The 19,192-nt window shown below is 50.9% G+C and overlaps 1 protein-coding gene across 1 annotated transcript in view; it reads left to right on the forward strand.

Annotated features, from left to right (window-relative positions):
- Positions 1–19,192, forward strand: part of BSN (bassoon presynaptic cytomatrix protein) — a gene marked incomplete at both ends in the record, with an annotated part of 92,833 nt that overhangs the window by 59,991 nt on the left and 13,650 nt on the right. The window lies entirely within an intron of this gene.

Below are 19,192 nucleotides of genomic sequence, written 5' to 3' on the forward strand. Positions count from 1 at the left end.
AAGACAAGAAGTCTGTGAAGGGGGTCGTGTTGGAAGGGATCTTTGGAGCAGCATGCTCCAAAGCAGTACCGTGGGGACTGATGGTGGAGGTGGCTGGTACCAGCAGCAGATGGTGAGGCTGGTGGGACCATGTATGTAAACCAGAGTCTCAGTCTGGAGGTGCAGTGGGCAGAGAGAGAAACAGCTTTTTGTTGGAGATAGCGAGGGGATTTGGCTGTTCAGCTCCTGTTTCCGTCCCCTGGGAGGAGGCACAGATTATCCTGATGTGCTTGCAGGGCGTTATACAACTTGGAGTTTTCTTCTTCCTTTTTTTTTTTTTTATAACATGCTATGTTAGTACTTTATTTGGGAACACGTAGGGACACTTAATCGAGCATTTAATTGGCTTTGTAACAGTGGATTTCTGAGTATGTTGAGGGGGAGGCAGCTTTAGGGCTGGGCTGCAGTGGAGATGCTTGGTTTTCCAGCTGTGTTGAGAGCATTTTGGACTGACTTTGTTGATGCTGATCAACCTTTCAAAGCACCATCATTTCTCCTATTGAACCCAGTGGCGATTTGCAGTTGTATCTCACAGTCTTTAGCATCTGTAAAGGTCCATGGAACAAAATTAGAGTGAGGAGAGGGGCTGCTGATGGTGAAGTGTGGGCATGCTGGGGAAGAAGCCAATGGTGATGCTGATGATGGGATTACCAGCTGGATGTGCATGTGTTGGGCATGGGCATCGCTAGCTTAGGCCAGGCTCTTGTGTTGACTCCCTCCTTCCCACGTCAAAACCGTTGTGGGTAAAGCCCAAGGGCAGGGCAAGCCCATGTGGGCAGCACAGCCTCATGGCTCTGGAGGCACGTTGATACCATGCTGCTGAAGCAAGCCCAAGCCTTCATCAGCCACACGCATGTTAGTGAAGGTTGCATCCTTCTCCAAGGGCCAACAGGACCTGAAAAACAGTTTTATGATATCTAAAACTCAACCACTGCAGGGTTTCACCCTGGTTTAATAATGTTTCACATACCATGTAGTTCAGCACTCAGTCCTTGCCGTGTGCTGGGATGCCCTATTTTTGCTGACTACACGTGTGTTGGGGCAAGCCATACGAGGTGAAGACTGTAAGATCCCGTCTCCTGAGAAGTACATTGAGTGTTGGAGAAAACGCTGCTGGGCAAAGGAAGAAAATCTATGCAAAGAAATGGCATTATCAGCGCAGTTACAAGTGAACAGTCGGGAGTCAGCCAGCTGTGTGTTCGTTTTCTTTCTCTGTTAAATGACCCTGCAGCTTTGCTGAAGAGATGCAGCCTGATCCTCAGCAGCGTGGTGGTACTGCCAAGAGGTGCGGGATGAAGAGCTGAGCCCTCACCATCATCCCTCTCCTTGAGTCTCCCTGCAATGCAGCGTAAACTGGTCTCCAGTGAAACAGGACCTTTCTCCCCAGTTGAAAGGGAAGCCTTGTATAATTAATATCCTTGGGGGAATTGGGGTTCTGCACTGTCGCAGTGCCCGGGGCTCAGCAGAGCTCTGGTGCAATGTGCCCTGCGCACAGTGATTCTCTCGCTGGGCAACGCGGGTGGTAGCAAGGAGCAAGCAGCGTGAGCCAGGGCGCTTCGGCCTTTTATTTAAAAAAATAAACCATCACAGCACGTTAAAAGCCAAAAAGCTGAATGGAGCAGGGGGTTGCACCAAGTGGCTGGCTGCTTCTTCCTCCTCCTGGCCTGGTTGCTGGGCTGATGAGCTGGGGAAGGTGGATGGTACCAGCCTGCAGCAAAAATAAATGCAAAAGTGAAATAGAAAATGAAAGCAAGCTCGCTCTTTGAAGCACACCAAAGCTCTGAGCCTGTGCAGGTCTCTGAATGGAGATCTTGAGCAATGTTTCATTCTTACATTATCCGGGCTGATTTTCAATCTCGGTGGTGGACCTATTAGTGTGGCCCATGGCCACCTCGCAGCCACCTTTTGAATGATTTTTCAGACATAGGGGTCAGGAACTGACTGGAAACACATGATTAAATGCCTTTTTGGTTCACATTTGCCACTTAACTTGAGAGGGAAGTGTTTCACAGGGACAGTTTGATTTCTGGAGGTGTGAGATCCTCACAGAAATCAGGTGCCCATGTGGCACCCCAGGGCAGGGGCTGGCTGGCAAAACCCCAAACGCTAGAAACTGGTTTATTTTTATTATTTATTTCTACTAATTTTCTACTCTCACAAAGACAATTCTTGGGATGGCTCCTGGGCACCCGCATCCTGGCATGCGGAAGAGTTGGGCACCAACCCTTTACAGGCACTTCGACCCCCCCAGGGGGTTCCTCTGCCTCTTCATCTGCCTAAAAGCCTTTGCATGCCTGCCGTCGTGGCGTCTGGGCTCCTCAGTCTCGTGGACCCTGGCTTCCTCTGCATGCATTTTATTCGCAGAGCGGAAGAGGGAAAGACACGTCCCTGCATTTCCCACTCTCCGTTCATTTCTCAGCTTTCAGTGAACCTGTTCAGTGCAGAACATCATCTCTGCCCCTGCTATTTAAACTGAAACAGCTTTGTTTTCCTACGTGTCTCTTTTTTCTTTTGCTATAAAATGCGCCTAGCAGCAGCTGCTCTGTTGGGCAGACTGAAAGCCAAGCTGCAGCTTCCTTGGTGCTGGTACAGGATTTCTTATAAAGCCCAATGCTTACATAGTCTCATTTTTCACCTAAGGCTCCTTGCCAATAATTGGAAGTTCAGGAGGGATTAGCAAGGAGGTGCAGTTATTAACTTAAGCGATTGATTGTAATTATAAGCCGAGGCATTAACATAGATGCTTGTGCTTGATCCTGCAACAATTGCATGCTTTTTCATCTTTGATTTTTATCCCATTTCTGCTCCCATGAGTGAGTGGAAAGGCTTGTCCAGCGCTTGAGCTGCTGCATGTTGAAGTGCTTGGCGTCTTGCAAGCCAGTGCCCGTGTTTGGGGCCGGGGGGAGTCCCCATCTCTCCTCTTGCCTCTGCCTTTGCTACCCATTATTTCTGGCACCGCAAGGTCTGACTCCCAAAACATCGGTGACAACTCTACTGCGGTGTTCGGGCGAGGGGGTTTCACGCATGGCACATCGGGTGCTCCCTGAACCCACCGTCCATCCTGCATGAGCGTGGCCATGCCTGAGCTGCGGGAGCCCTGCTGGGAGCTGGGCTGGGTGCAGAGCAGCCCTGCTGGTGCCTGCAATGGCCTCCTGGGGCAGCGGGCACGTCCCACCTCCCCCGGGGCCGAAAGGTGGCTCTGTGGGGATGGGGACAGGCGGCCACTTTTCCTTCCCGCACGCTCTCACTGTCCCTGCTCTGGCCTTAACCATAAATAAATGAGGTTAACCCGGAGTGCGTTGGAGTAGGGTCTGACCATGTAGGCAATATTTAGAAGCCCCAGGGGATAAAATGCTCCATCAAATGTGCGATCGTTCCCTGAGAAAATGGGGAATTTTCAGGAAACGTCCCTTGAGAAGCTCAAAAAGCAAAGGAAGGTGCTGGGGGCCGGGCTGGGGAAGGCTCCTGTGTCTCTGGAGGCTCACCCACTTTCTAAGGATATTGATTGCTCTAATATAAAATGTATTTCTCTCAAAAAAACATTCCCGTTGTGCAAACGCCAGCGCCAAAGAGCAGAAAATAACCACCCCAGGGACAGCTTCTGCCGTTCTGTTTGGCTCCTCCAAAGACAGTACGCGAGGCTTGCTAGCTATATCATGTGCTAACATAGGTACATCTGGGTAACGTCCTCCTTTGGTGTTTGGTGCATCGCAGACTGTTTGTTGGTGAAACAGCAGACTCAAGGTTTTGTCGCATCCAAATTATCTGTAGAGTTATTTGGTAATTTGCTAGAATAATTTTTCTGGAGTTCCTCGATTTTACCCCATTATCCTTTTCTCCCTAATTCAGCTAGGAAGTGTCTCCATCCCCCAGCACAGGCACACAGGGAATGCCAGCACCTTTCCCTGTCCCATGCCGCCATGCACATCTGCTCCAGGCCGATCGTCTCCAGCATCAGGGGGCGAGGACGGGGGGTGCTGCCTGCAAGTGTTGTGCCACCCAATTAATTTTAATTTAAAATCCCCCAAATTTTAAAGGCGGTCCTGGCCAGGCATAAGAAACTGGATGAGAAATGGGATACAAAATTGAAGTTTAAAGAGGTAGCATAGCCACAGTTTTGCCATACCGTCAGGAGACTGCTTCAGTACTGTGAGTGGGAGCTCATGTGCCTGCCCTCTCAGAAAAGGACATCCAAAATTATTTATTATTTTGTACTTTGCCAAGAGTTTCTAAATATATTGCTTGAAATGGCACCTAGAGAAGTGAGATCTTCTTGAAAATATGCAAAAGGAGCAATTGTAAGTAAGCAACCCATTAAAGGGAATGCTATCACCTTTTCTCTGCGCCAAAAAGTCCTCCTTTTGGGTAGGTAAGAGGTTGTTTTATATCCCCGGTGAGATCTGAAGTTGCCTGCTCTTTCTGGTGCAGTCACAGCCAAACGCGGGCACTCTCTTTAAGAGCTAAGCGTCCCCCTGCCTGCACTTCAGGCACCGAGGGAAATAGCAGCTTGCAAAGCTCAGCCTGGGGAGCCTCCTGCGCCGACGGAAGGGAATATGAAACTTAGTGTTAAAAATTGCCCAGCTTCTTTGTGTGGCAGAAAGAAATTGGCTGGGGGGGGCAGAGGTGTAGCCTGGCACTCGACTCGCCATGCAGAAGAAATGCTTTTCCCTTCTGAGGCTGTTCCTAGAGCTGATATTAAAAGCTGTTTAGGAGCTCCTGGAAATGATTCCCCGACAAAGCAAATCGTTTCAGCTAATTAAGAACCTGATGCGAAAGCCCCAGGTAATACTTTGCAACTTAAAGAACTTTCCGGGGCATTTGGAAGAGAAACAATTTTAAAGGCGCAGCTGCTGGAGTTATATTTTCTCTGTTGGAGGGCAGGGCAGAGGCAGAGATCTGGGAGGGTACAGCTGCGGTTATTGCAGGCTCCCCTTCCCTGCCCCGTGGTGCTCTATCCTGCCGGTCATGGTGAATGTGAAACTGGGCAAAGGGGACAGCAGGGGAAGCTCAGGCTTCATGGCTCTTGTCAGGTCCCACATGGATGGCGTCTGCCGTGCAAAGCCTTTGGCACCGTTTCCCTGAGCATCCTGGTAGCCGGACTGGTGGGGTACGGTCTCTGGGGTGCAAGGAGGCTGTGCTGCCGCCCAGCACTGGGTACGGGGCTGCACAGGGCAGGCGGGGGATAAACCATGTTCTCAACGTGCCCTCGAGTCTGAGCTCAGGACTGCAGCTGCTAGACCAGTCCCTGCATGCTGCTGTCATGGCCCCCAGCTCTGCAGGGGCTCAGAGAGGAGGAAAAACCAGAGTGCTCTCCAGAGCATCCCCTGCGTTTCAGGCAGGGAAGATCCTGGGCAGCAGCCCTGAGAGATGTTCAGGCTCAGCCATGCAGAAACCCATGGTGGCATCGCATCGGGGAAGGGAATGGTCCAAGCTCTCCCCAGCCCCATAGGCAGGAGGCGGTGGAGCTGAGGCACCTTCTCGCGAGGGCTGAAAGCCTCTGCGAGGGCTCTGCCTCCCTTTGCTAAGGATTATTTCAGTTCTGTTTGTGCCTCATCGAGGCCATGCTGAGCCAATGCCAGCTGTCCCTGCCAAGCGATATTTGGGAACCAGGGCAGGCTTCTCACCGTCTCTGCTCTCTGTGGCTGTGGGTCCCCCACCAGTGAACCCCTGAGCTGCCTCAAAGCTCATCCCAGCTACAACCATCAAAATGCACCAAACCCCTCGGCAGAGCACGGGGCTTTATTTCAAAAGCCTTCTCTTCAATTTTGCCTTGCGTCCTTATCTTCCCACTGCCATCTGCTCTGTCTGCTAAAACAAGGCAGTGTGCTGCGGACGAGGTGTGCTGTGCTTGGGGAGCCCCGCACCGCCCTGCCCGGGCTGCCCCAGCACTAGCTCGGCACACGGGGACCTGCTGCTGGGCATCTTCTGCCGTGGCCTAGGGGAAGCTGGACCTGTTGGAGTGGGTCCAGAGGAGGGCCACAAAAATGATCAAAAAAGATCAGAGGGATGGAACACCTCTCCTATGAAAAAAGGCTGAGAGAGTTGGGGTTGTTCAGCCTGGAGAAGAGAAGGCTGTGGGGAGACCTTATTGTGGCCTTTCAGTACTTAAAGGGGGCTTATAAGAAAGATGGGGACAGACTTTTTAGCAGGGCCTGTTGTGATAGGACAAGGGGTAATGGTTTTAAACTAAAAGAGGGTAGATTCAGACTAGATAGGACGAAGAAATTTGTTATGATGAAGGTGGTGAAACACTGGAATGGGTTGCTCAGAGAGGTGGTAGATGCCCCATCCCTGGAAATATTCAAAGTCAGGTTGGATGGGGCTCTGAGCAACCTGATCTAGTTGAAGACGTCCCTGCGCGTTGCAGGGGGGGTTGGACTGGGTGACCTTTAGAGGTCCGTTCCAACCCAAACTATTCTATGATTCTAAGCTGCTGCTGCTGCTGAGGGTAGGGTTTGCCTCCTCTGGTTTTAGGTGTCTGTGGGTCTGGTACCCAGGCTGAGCTGGTGGTGGAGGCACCTCTCCACACTGATGGAGAGAGAGTGGTACTCACCGAGGGTGACTCCTTGTAAGGGTCTTGGCTCCCCGCCCTGGAGATGCTCATCTCACACCTGGGGCAAATGATGATTTGCTGAGACCAGCTCCCAATTTTTAGACAGTTAAATGAAATGAACCTTAAGAAACCTTCAGTGGAGAACAGCCCAAGTCCTTCGTGCCTTTCTTGTCCCTCAATGCCCTGTCCCATGCTCTCCTTGCAGAGGAGTGACCATAGGATACAGGACCTTCACCACCCTCTTCCTTGCCATGATGAAACATCTCAAAGGTAGATTTTCTGAGAGCTCCTTTGCACCCGACAAAGCAAATGCTTAGGACAGGGTGGGACGGGAGTCGCTTGGTGCCCTGCAGCAGAAGTGGCACGGCAGAGCAAGGTCCTGCATTGGCTTTTACATTTCTCACAACACAAAACCAAGAAGAAAGGCGAGGCTGGGAAGTGGGGAGAAGACGTTTTGCAGCGTTAGCCGGGAGACCTCATTGCCCTGAGTTGCTTGAAGCAAAGAGTACAACAAAATGCTGAAATCCATAGGGAGGATTTGGGGAAAATAGAGACACCTTTGGGAGTGATAAGAGTGCTTTTTTTAATTTAGAGGTTTGCTTTGGGATCTTCAGATTGCATCTCTGAATGCTTTGCGTTTTCCCGTGCCACAACTAGAAGCTTTTGGCCCTAATTTGTGCCGTGACTGGGAGATAACTAGTGGGCAGTCTCTGATTTCTGACATGAGTTTCGTTTGGGTTTTTTTTGGTTAGGATATTTTTAATTGCTTGGAGCACAAAGAGCACCTGGGTCCTAAGCCTGCTGAAGCAGAAAAGCATTGATTTCAGTGGGGTTTGGTTGACTTGGAGAACAAATATTCTCAAAAAAACCTCTAGTTTGGCAAAGAAATGAGGTATTGGGTTGGGAATAACCCCTGAAAGCATGAACACAGGTGTAAGGATAGGACCTGCACTGTGATTTTGCCTGTGGTTCTGTCCTAGCTGGGGCTGCATCCAGGCTCTGGAGCTGGACCACCTGGGATGAGCATGGCTGAGTGCCAGCCCGGCGCTCCCTGGCTTTCACAGGCTTGGACGAGTGGGCTGCGGCGGCAGATCCTGCTAGCTGCCAGCAATGAACACCCGCGCTGCACCAAAAGGGCTCGCTGTCTGCAAAGGAGCTGTGAAATTCCCATCTTTACATAATTTCCTGATTTACTCGGAGCTGTTAAGTATGACCAACAGTCATCAGTTTGCCGACAGCAAATAGGACATCAGGAAAAGAAGAGCAAACTAGAGCTAGGCAGCAATGTTTTTAAAAAATCTGGGTTTTTCTTCAGGCTGGAAGTCAGATGACTGTTGCCAGCCTTCAGAGGAGCAGATTTCTGGAGTGGCCCCAAACTGCTCTTGAAGTGGATCTTCTGAAATTACTTAAAGGGTTTGCATGAGGTGGTTCCTCCTGTGGCTTCAGGGAGCCAAGAGGTCCCACAGGCATGTGTCTTCCTTAGCAAAAAGGGCAGCTGGGGAAAGAAATGCCTTCACAGATGCATAGTCAACTGGGCAAAGATTCATGTGGGGTTTTTTTTAATTTTTTTTAAAGCAACCATTTAATGTGGTCTTCAACATTTCATTTTGTTTTAGCTTCTTAGCTTCATTCTTGCTGCATTTACTCTTGAGATGGTGTGGTTTAAACCCAGCCGGCAACTAAGCCCCACACAGCCGCTTGCTCACTCCCCTCTGGTGGGATGGGGGAGAGAATCGGAAAAGTGGGAAAACTCATGGGTTGAGATAAAGACAGTTTAATAGGTAAAGCAAAAGCTGCGCTCCAAAACAAAATAAAACAAGGAATTAATTCACTCCTTCCCATCGGCAGGCAGGTGTTCGGCCATCTCCAGGAAAGCAGGGCTCTATCATGCGTAATGGTTCCTTGGGAAGACAAATGTCATCGCTCCGAAAGTCCCTCCCCTTCCTTCTTCTTCTCCCAGATTTATGTGCTGAGCATGACATCATATGGTATGGAATATTGTTTTGGTCAGTTGGGGTCAGCTGTCCCAGCTGTGTCCCCTCCCAACTTCTTGTGCACCCCCAGCCTGCTTGCTGGTGGGGTGGGGTGAGGAGCAGAAATGGCCTTGACTCTGTGTAAGCACTGCTCAGCGATAATGAAAGCATCCCTGTATTATCAACACTGTTTTCAGCACAGATCCAAAACATAGCCCTATACTAGCTACTATAAAGAAAATTAACTCTATCCCAGCCAAAACCAGCACAGATGGAAAATCTCAGCTCTTCCACCCCAGTGCCTGTAGCCAGTTCCTACTTCCCAGCTGCAGAGAGACCTGGCACCATCAAATCACCACGAGCAGCTGGGGGCCTATCAGCTATTTTTAAAATAAGTTTAAGTTAAAATAAAGGTTTTTTTAAAATAAGCTTAAGTTTTAAACTAAGTCTTGAAGATGATGAAAATTATATTGGACCCACCAAGACATGTACCACCTCTGTAGGCAACTCGTGGGTTCCCCAAGCATGCCCTTGCAGCCCAGATTTTAGGCATTTTGGTGGAGTCAGGAATCGGATGGGATGAGCACAGCTGGTGAGGACAGGGAGGGAGATGCTCTCCCAATGAGGAGGTTTTGGAGCCAGACATGAGAGGGTGGGAGCTGCTGGCCGTGCTCCAGCTTTGCTGTGGGCAGCAGGCAAGGGGATGGAAGAGAGGGCATGCAAGGCACGAGCGTGGAAAGATGCTGATGTGTATAATTTGGGGAGTAAAATGGCTCATCTGTCTCTGTTGTAACAACCCATGTTTCTAGAATGTTTCCCAGCCTTTTACTGTAATAGTTTATTGACCTGCACAGAAGCATGAAAGATTATGAGAGTTAATTTTTCAAGCTTATCACTTGATTTATTTCATAAAGATAGTTCATTTAATTAAAATATTTCTGCCACTGTAATCGGGACTCACAATCTTGAAGCCTGGAAGAGGGCATATGGGCTTTTTTTGAAGCAGCAGTCATTGAATGGGGTCAGACAGCATTGCCCACAGAAACCAAAGCTTCCAGTTCTTTAGGAACACACATGTTTCAGGGTAAAAATCCTGCTGGGGGCCATAGAAATAGAAACAGAACAGGATGAAGAAAGAGCAGAAGGCAAAGGGCTGAAATCAGTGGGGTCATGGTTACCCTGAGATGTCTGCCTGTGTCTGCATAGCACTGGCTGCTCTCAACCCAAAGGTGAAGCCTTGGCCTTTGGTGCTCTATTTTCCAAGTGCTAAACAGCCAGGAAGGCCTGGAGGTGAGCTCCCGCTCTCTGGCAGGGCCTGGGAGAGCTGAGGACAAGTGTTAGTAGATGTCTCCTCCGGTGGTGCATTTACCCAACATGCCAGGACCATGGGAAAGTGGATTTGGTAGGTCTCAGCAGTGGAGCCCTGAGTACCCCTGGCCACCTTCATGTCGGGTTTTCAGTTTCTGCTGATGTAGGGTTGTCTCCTGGGAAAATATTATAGTTATTTTTAAAGTTCTGAAAGCATTATATGACTGTGCAGGTACCACGGGACATCGGTTTGTGATGTCCTCAGCTTCCAAGCTGTAGAACTGATGTCTCCCCAGCACACTTTGAAAACGATCCATCGTGATCATGAAGTAGGTTCAAACCCCATTTGCTGCTGCTGGACTGTTTTGGGGACGAGGGGACTGGGGACTGAACAGCTCGTAATGGGAAGGAAGCTGAAGCTCCTGAAGATGCAGATTTTCTTCTGGTTTGGAAGTGAGTGGCTGCTGCCTGATAGACACTTGGGGCTCTTTGCAATTTAAAAGAGAGCAATCAGACAGCTTGAGTCTGCTTTTATCAGATGCACAAAATTACTAGTTGGATGGCTGGATATTTTAGTCAACGCTGGTGCCTATGAAAAACCAAGGTTTTGATTAAATAAGACTTCTCTGATAAACTTAGCTTTTCTTGGATTTTCTTCTATTCTTTTGGAAGAACGAATAGAATATTACATTTGTTTTCTGCAGACTTTTGCCAGGTTTCTCTTAGCAATCATTATTTTGCTGCAAACTTGAAATCTTCCGGATATGAATTCAAACGGTTCCTGAAGAGACATGGTTATTTCATCAAACGTATGCATGAAATAGCAGCGTGGCCACGAGAAACACTTTGTACCTACACCATGCTAATGAACCGAAGGGAGTTAGGATCCATGGTGACCAGGGTACAGGCTCTGCTGGACCTGACATAGGTCTTCTGGGCATTATTGCAGGATTATTATCATGCAGCCGGTGTTTGGAGATCCTCCTGCTGCTGTTAACCTTGGCTGAGAAATACATCCTGATAATGGGGACTGTTAAAGATAAGGCTGGCTGGCAGGCTGATAAATCTCGTTAAGGAGTACTACATCACGGAGTAAATTACAATGCACGGCTGGATCGATTCAAACAAAAATGAACAATATATTACTTCTTTATCGGTAGGGGAAAAATAGACTCCTGCCTCTGTGCTGGTGGGTTTTAGTGCTGGATGCAGAGCTGAGTTGTGATGTTAGTGGTGGGGCTAGCTGAGAAGATGTGGTTTCTCAGTGGGTGCATCACTGGCAGCGCTGGAGCAGGCACCCGGCGGGGTCCTTGGGGAGGGTGCACTGGGAGCAACTGGTCTCTGTGTGGGCAAGAGGGGATGAGAAGCTGGGACATGATAGAGGAAAAGAGTCACGTCCCTCTCTTCTACGTGGTTAAATGATGGTCATTGCAGTCTGGTCTATAACGACTGTAAATGATTCAGACAGCTTTATAAATGTCATGTTGGAGTAAAATGGGAAAATCGGAGCTTATCTTCCTTGGGACAGCCATAGCTAATCTTTGAAAACCAGACCAAACCCTCTGCTGCTTTAATACCGCTGGCTGGATTTTACTGTGAACAGAAAATCTTCTTAATTCTTCATCCATTTGGATCCAGTCTCTCAGAACTGAGCTGGTAGCTAATTTAGCTCTTTCTCTGAGATAAAACAGAGAAATAGTAAGGTTCAGTGAAAAGGAAAGTGAAAAGCTCTTTCAGTGTCTGAGACTTGCTCTCTTGTTCCTCCTATTTTTCTTACTCCTTGTGATTTTCCTTTTTCTTAAATACGCAGTGCCATGCTCGTGCTTTTCCTCCCGCGATGGCACCCTCGGGTGCCCAGCCTGGACATGTCGTCTCTCCCACTTCTTTGTAAAGATGCTTTGTCTTGAGTCTGTCCCACACCAGAGGCAGCTTTATCTCCACCTGCTCACTGCAGAAGGGGACATCGGGTAGTGGTCAAGGTAGCAGAAGATGCACAGTCGTAGCCAATGGCAGGGAAAAAAAGGGAGCACATCCAGATTGGAAATAATGGAGATAAATGAGTTTCAAAGCTGCTGCCCAGGAGTGGCAACCATGTGAAATCAAGGCTGTATTTTATCTGAACCAAAGCGCTGAGGGATGGCCTGGTGCAGAAGGTGGTGGGTGAACTTGTTGGGTCTGAGTGAGGACAGACATTTCTGGTGGTCACATCTAACCCCAAAACTAGTCTTCTTCAAACAGTAAAGCAGAAGATGGCCCATGTCCCACCTAGAGGTGGTTGGCCTCCGTGTCTCACCTCCTCACCATCTCGAGGCAAACTGGCTTGCATTCATCTCTACCGCCATTGCTGTGCTGGGAGATGCTTCCCGTTCCTGATGGCAGCTGGTTTATTGCTGCATGTCTGTGTTATTGCAGAAGCATGGCAGTGGCACCGATGCTCAGTAGGCCGTTCCCAGGGCAATGGATGCTCACCTGCAGCCTTGGGAATTGGTCCCGTGGCTTTTAGACAAGCCAAAAGCATCCAAGTGCTCTCCTCAATATTCTACTGATTTTTTTAATTTTTTTTTTATCTAATGAACTGGAAGGAAATATGTTGAGTGGGGAGGGATGTCTATATATATTCTGCAAAAGCACTGGTTTCCAAATTTTGGACAGCTGTGTACCCTTTTTTAGCAGCCCCTTCACACAGCCCACACAGCACCCAGGCTCTTGCAATCGGGCTCGTTTGGAAATATGCTTCCTTGATTGCAAAATAGTTTCAATCCTTTGACTTAGAAACATTCTTGCCATTCAAAAAGATTTTTTTTTTAAGCTCTGAAAATACAGAAGGTGCTTCCTGCCGCAGCAGCTGCCCTAATTTTGGAGGCAGCGGAAGATGGGCAGGGGGCAGAGGCGAGCTGGGGGAGCCTGGTGGCTGTGGCCGCACAAGGATGCAGGTGCTGGGATGCTCCAGAGCTGGGCTGTGCTGAGAGCCGCTCAGCTGTGGGTGCTTCGGCGGGATGCCAGTGTTGGGGGGGGGCTTTATTCTGGGGTCCTAGCCAGACGATCCAAACTGGTTACCCAACTGACCCTTTGGCATTCGAGTCAGGTGTTTCAAGGCAAGCTTGTTTCCCAGCTCTGTGGAATGAAATCATTTGGGCCTGACAGTGAAACAATAATATGGAAAAGTAGTCTAAGCTTGACTCTAATACCACAATTCCTAATAACACGGAAGAGTTGGTGGCCTTTTCCTCTAGCCTCTATCAAGCCAAATTTGGGAAGGACCCGTGCTGGGAGCCATGGGACAGCTCAGGAGACAGAGCAGAGCAGCGTGTGCCCCTGTCCACAGGTCAGCACCCCAAAAAGCCCATCAGTTTTCTGCAGATCTCCATGTCTGCCACAGGAGGCAATGCCCTGACCCTGGGGCATGGCTGCTGGGGTTTGCAGCTGGGCAAGAAGCTGCAGGTGGTCCAGGCTGGCCATGCTGGTGGAAACCACATTTGCTGCAGAGGCTTGCGCTGCTTTCTCCCCGCCGTGGCGGCATTCGCTGGCCCGGCCATTGGCTGCTGCAGTGGAATAAGCTGGACTTGGCAAGAGCACAGCTATTCCTCGAAGGCGAGCGGAGGGGAGCGTTGCTGTTACTCATCAGTCAAAGACTTTCAGCTGGAATAATCCTCTGCTGGCTATGTGCTGTATCGAACTGCAGGGTGGGAGGCTGTGAACACCCTGGGTGCTATTTCTCTGACCCCTGGGCTGTGTCGTTGAGGGCTGATGCATCCCTGCTATGGCCAGGAGCAGGGAAGGAAAAAAGTCCTCAGTGTGAGGCATGTGCAGGGGGAAGGAGAAGGAAGAGCCGAGGGTGGAGGATGCTCCCGGGTGCCGCAGGAACAGGACTGCGATGGCCACTTTGGCACCTGGCTGTTGTCCAGCTCCCCGTCTCCTCTCCATGGCACCGGTAAAGGAGATGGGCAGTAGGGCAGACACCGCTGCTCCTGCTTCAGGTCGCCTCTGGGTAGTTTTGGCTGGCAGCTGGGTTCAAGAGGAGGGAGCGTTGGTGCGAGACATGGCATCTCCCCTGCGGCTGCCGTGGAGCCGGGGCTGGGAGCTGCCGCTGCCCATGTCCTTCCCTTCCCTCTGGGCTCAGCCATCACGTGTGGCTTCTCCAATCTTCTCTGTGTGTTTTTTCCAATCGGGAGAGGTCCCAGCACAGAGAAGGAAGAGGGATGGAGCGGAGCAGATGGGAGGCAGAAAACGAGCCCTGCGATGCAGAGCTCATCCAGGCAAGCTCATTACCCTGCACTGCTTTTAATCACATTATTGCAGTGTGAAGGCCACCAATACATCGCACACATCTAAAATAGAGCTGGGGAGGGACTGTTGGCTCCATCAGCCTGAGAGAGGCCACGGGAACAGATAAGAACAGGCTGATGCTGGAAAACACATCACTAGGTTGCTTAGTCAAATGCTATATTTAGCAAGGGATTGAAATAACTGTAGTGGTTTTCAGCTGGGCTAATCTGTGAACCATGGTTGCACTAATACTTGCCCAGTTGATGGTAATGAAGTCAATTAGTCTGGAGCAGTTGGCAGCTGAGGAAACCCGGCTGCGGGAGGTGTGTGCGGTCCCCTTGCTGCCTTTCCCTGCGGACCGTTCCAGGAGCCCGTGGCTTTACGCTGGGGGAATGCTGGCTCTTTGCTGCGCTGCATGCAACAGCCTCCCGCTGGGCAGCGGGAAGGATGCGCAGCGACTCCCCAGGGAGCCCACTGGTCCCTCTTGCTCCCTGGCTGGGCAGGCGTCAGCATGTGGCCAGCTGGGCTTGAGAAACACGACCTGATCTGCTGAATGGTGTTTGAGTTGCATTTAATGCTTCTTTTTTATTTACAGATTTTTTTAAATAGATATATAGATATACATAGATATAGATATATATATACGAATGCATAAACTTCAGAAGCAGCACCCATATGCCAGCATAAATGCAGTTAGCAAGCACAAGTGAAGGCAGCTCTGCGTCTAGCTTGAATGGAACTTTGAGGGTGTTTTTAGGGGAAAAAAGGCACCATTGGAGCAACAGCACAGCCTGTGCTTTCTGCCCTGCCCCGTCCCAGATGCAGCTGTCCTGTGGCGGTGTGTGAACATGCGTGCATGCACCACTGGCCGTGCACAGCCAGCCCTGCCCGTCCCCCCGGCTCCCCAGGGCTGCCCGTGCCTGCCCCCTGCCTCCACATCCCCCTCGGTCTTGGACCCCTCCCAGCGCTGGGGCCAGCCAAATCCTCTCCAGTCTCTTCCAACCACAGGCACAGCTCCGACGAGCATCTCCTGCATTTGCTCCATCTTGTCTCCTGATCTCTGGCGCTTCAGCCGTTGCAGCGCATTTCCTCATCCTCGTCTCAAATCCCATCACTGCCTCAGCCTCCTAGGAGAGATAAGGGCTGGGGCGGAGGTAAAACCAGGCCCATGGTTATTTGCTGATGGCACACGAGGTTGAAAATGTGCTTTGTGAACTCGTTGTGGTCAGGACCGGGATGTGCATCCTCCCCTCTGTAGGTGAGCATCCCAGAGAAGCACCAGTTGGCATGGGTTGGCACTCTCCCCGTCGCCTCCTAAAACCGCAGCGGCTTGGTCGAAGGGGTTTGGCAGAGCTGTGGGGTGCCTCAGCCACAGGGAGGTGATTTGGAGGGGCTCAGGATAGTTCAGCTGTGGGAATGGGCTGAAACCGAGGGGGAGAGAGCATCAGCCAGCGCTTGGGCAGCAGCATCCAAGGAGCAAAATGAATGAGCACTGGGGTTCGCCCGGGGAGGCTGCTGGCAGAGAGAGCATCTTTGCTGAGGGGATGGAAGGGCACAGAAGCACTTAGAGGATGGAGAACCTGCGCCAGCCAGATCCCAGACGCTGCCCGAGATGGGCCTGAAACAGCTCTGGCATCCAGCGATCAAGCATGACTCAGTCCCTTTCCTTTAAAACCGTGCTAAAACCCATCCACAGTATGAAGAGAGGTGGGGTGATCTTAGCACCAGGGTGCTGAGTGCTTGGGAGATGGGATCATACAGTGCAATGCCCCCACTTCTGCTGTGGGAGGGAGTGTAGAAGGTGTCTGGATGTCAGGAGCCCTCCTAAAGGGGAGGTTTCCTGCAAGCGGGGCTGAGAGGAGTGCTTGAGAAGTGATTTTATGAGGTTCTTGTTGTTAATTTGGATCTTGATTCAGATACCAGAAGTGTTTTCCATATTTTCCAGGCACCCATCTGTCACAGTGATGAGCCCTGCACAGTACTTGTCAGCAAATAAATGAAATATTCTGGTGAGATTCACTGCATTTAATGCTGAGAGATGAGATCTGGCTTGCGAGATACTTATAGCTCATGCTGCTTATCTTATTTTGTACAGATTTTTGTCCTGGTATTTTAATAGATATCGTTTTGGTTGTGTAAAATAGTACTGTAGAACATAAATAACCGGGCAGAGTCCTAGGGATGATATTGCGGGGAGCGGTTTGCGCTGGGATGAAGATCATGGCCGTGCATCACCCAGAAGCTGGAGAGGCTGCAGCGAGGGTCTCGGGGGTGACGGTGATGGTGGGACTGGCACCCAGGAGCTAACCGGGGAAGCCTGGGAAGCCTCTGGCACTGCCGGCTCCCACCAAGGCTCTCAGACCTCCGAGTTGGTGAATGGGGTTCATGTGCAACCGTGATGCTGAAGCTCGCTGGCTCTGTCGTTAAAAAAAAAAAAAAAAAAGCGGCACTGGGGAATTCAGCATTTAATTAGCTTGCCAAGTGGTAACGTTGACCAAAATTACACAGGAAGACTTCTATTTTAGTTAATTACAGTTTTGTTGTTGCCCATTAGTAAATTAAAACAATTGCAGGGTAAAACCCAGCGGAGGTTGGCGAGTGCGGCTGTAGCCACCTGCCAGTGGATGCCAGAGCTCGGGGGGAGCTGGACACACCCCCATGCACGCGACCCCCCGATGCTCGCCAGCCCCATGTCCTGTCCCCACATACTGCCCCGGGGTGTTGCAGCAGCAGCCCTGGGGGCTCCCCTGCGAGCTGGGCTGCTGCAAATCCTCCCTCGCCCCTGGGAGGGAGCGCGGGCAGCCATCGCACGGCAATCGCTGCCCCTTCAGCAGAGCCTGCAGGAATTGCAGCTGCATCATGCATTTCCCAGTGCCGCTCACATGGTGCTCAATTAAAAACCGGGATAGTTGTTACTGCTCAGATGTGATGCCTGGAACTAAGCCACTCGCTCTTGGTCGCTGGTCATTGGCCGGCGGCTCCCTGCACCCCGGGCTCCATCCTGCCCCTAATAACCACAGGAGCACCATTTCTCTCTCCAGAAACCTACTTTTTCCATAACTCCTCTCAAATCCTGGTGGTTTTGGGGGCAAGGAAGGCTGGGAGCCCAAGGGGTCAGGGCAGTGACCCTCCCAGGTGTGTAAGCTGGTAACCTGGCTGGGCTGGGCAGCCCCCTGGCACCTTCACCCCGCTGCCTGCCCAGCTGGCTGGTTTCCAGCATGCCCGCCGTGCCAGTGCCTCTTCATTTAAGACGGCATCTCAAGCGCACTTTGGTTTCATCCTTCTCTTTAATTATTGATGCTTTCTTTCACCTGGAGCCCACTCTGCATCCCAGCTGCATCGCCCGTACAATGCTGTTCTTCCGCGCATGCCGCAGTCTTCACTGGCCCTGGCTCCCCATTGCCTGCACTCCGCGTGGTTAAAACCCCCATGTCTGCCACCACGGTGCACCTTCGGGCAGCACATCTCAGCACTGAGCAAGCCCCCATCCCTATCCTGATTGGGGCCGTGGTTTCCAGCATCTTTAAGCACAGAGACTCAGACAGGCGCCGCCGTGCCTTTGCCATAAGCTCCTTACCCGCTTACCGCCCTGGCGAGGGGCGCCCTGACTTCCTGAGCACCCAACGGTTTGGACATGTAAAGCACTAAATACAGCCTAATTATTATTATCTTCATGAGATCTGGTTAATCTCGATGGGGATTTACTAGCAGTTAGCAAATCAGCCATTTGTCAAATGTTTGCATTTTTCTCAGGGGCAGCTTAATCTTGTTGGCTGCGTTAGCTGGGAAATGCCCACAGCCAAATTATACGTATGGGGGAGCTGCTCCAGAGCCAATGCCTCTGAGAGGGAGCAGAGGTGCTGTGGGATAACCAAACACCGAGCTGACAAGGCTGCGGGACTGCAGGAGAGGGACGGGTCATTTGTCACCGGCAGAGCGTGGGGCTGTGAGATGCCTCAGGCACAGCATCTTCACTGAGCCCCTGTTTTTTAGCATCCAGCAGCGTGACGGTGTCAGTGCTGGGTGTTGGTGGGGCTGCAGAGGTCTCTTAAAGATGGGGACCAAAAGCTCAGAGAGGCTTGACAGAGATATTCCTGCTGGGCACGGGCAGCTTTGCTTGCCTCCCGTCTACCCGCAGCTGCCACGGGCAGGATTTCTTGCCCCCCCTACGTGCATGTAGGAGCCGGGCAGCTTGCAGCTCCTGCTGCTGGAGGCATTCACTGCAGCAAGCGCTGGGATGCGATGGCAAATGCTGCGCTGGCTGCTGCAGCACAGCCTGTGCTCGCGGTGTACGCATGGCTCCGCATGGTGCTGGCTGCTGCCGGGGCTGGGGGCTCTCCCACGGCTCGGGAAAATTCACTTGTCCCTTTGCTGGTTTTCTGCCATCCGAGGCTGTAACAGCACAGCGATTTGCCGCGGGGGTTCAGACTGAAGCGCAGGGTGCTGGACTGTTGGCAGGGTCTCCCTGGCACGGGAGACCCCCCGGGCTGCTGAAAGAAAAGCCAGAAAGAGAAAATGCAGACCCCCTGCCATAGCCCCGCGGGCTCTCTGCCACTCACAGCCCCTCTTGCAAGCTGCTTTTTCCAGGCCATAAAACGACGGCTCTTGCTGAGAATTTCACTAGACAAGATTGTCTTGTTCTTTTCCCGCACAGCATGTACTTTGGGTAATATCTTTGGGAAATTTTTACGTACTTGTGTACCCAGTATTTTCTGATAAGCTAGAAAAAAAGATCCTTAAGTATTATGATTATGCTATTAAACCTTTATTGTATCAAGAAAAACAAATCAGAGTGAGAAAGAAACTGTCTGGAGCCTGAGAAGTGCTAAGCTACGGCAGTAATCTGTCTTCATTTTTTAACTTCATTTAAAACCAAAATACCGGCAAGACCGGAGATGAAAAGAGCTGGTGATGCTGAGGTGTCGTGGGGGAGAGTATGAAATCCTTTTGTTGTAGCCATGGTCCCTCCAGCTGAACATCACTGAGGTCTGGGCAAGGGTAGGGGGAGGTTTAAGCTGGATGGTCGCTCTCTTCTTCTAGATGGGTTTGTAGG

This window comes from Platalea leucorodia (assembly GCF_965183815.1).
Source record: "Platalea leucorodia genome assembly, chromosome: 9".
NCBI lineage: Eukaryota > Metazoa > Chordata > Aves > Pelecaniformes > Threskiornithidae > Platalea > Platalea leucorodia.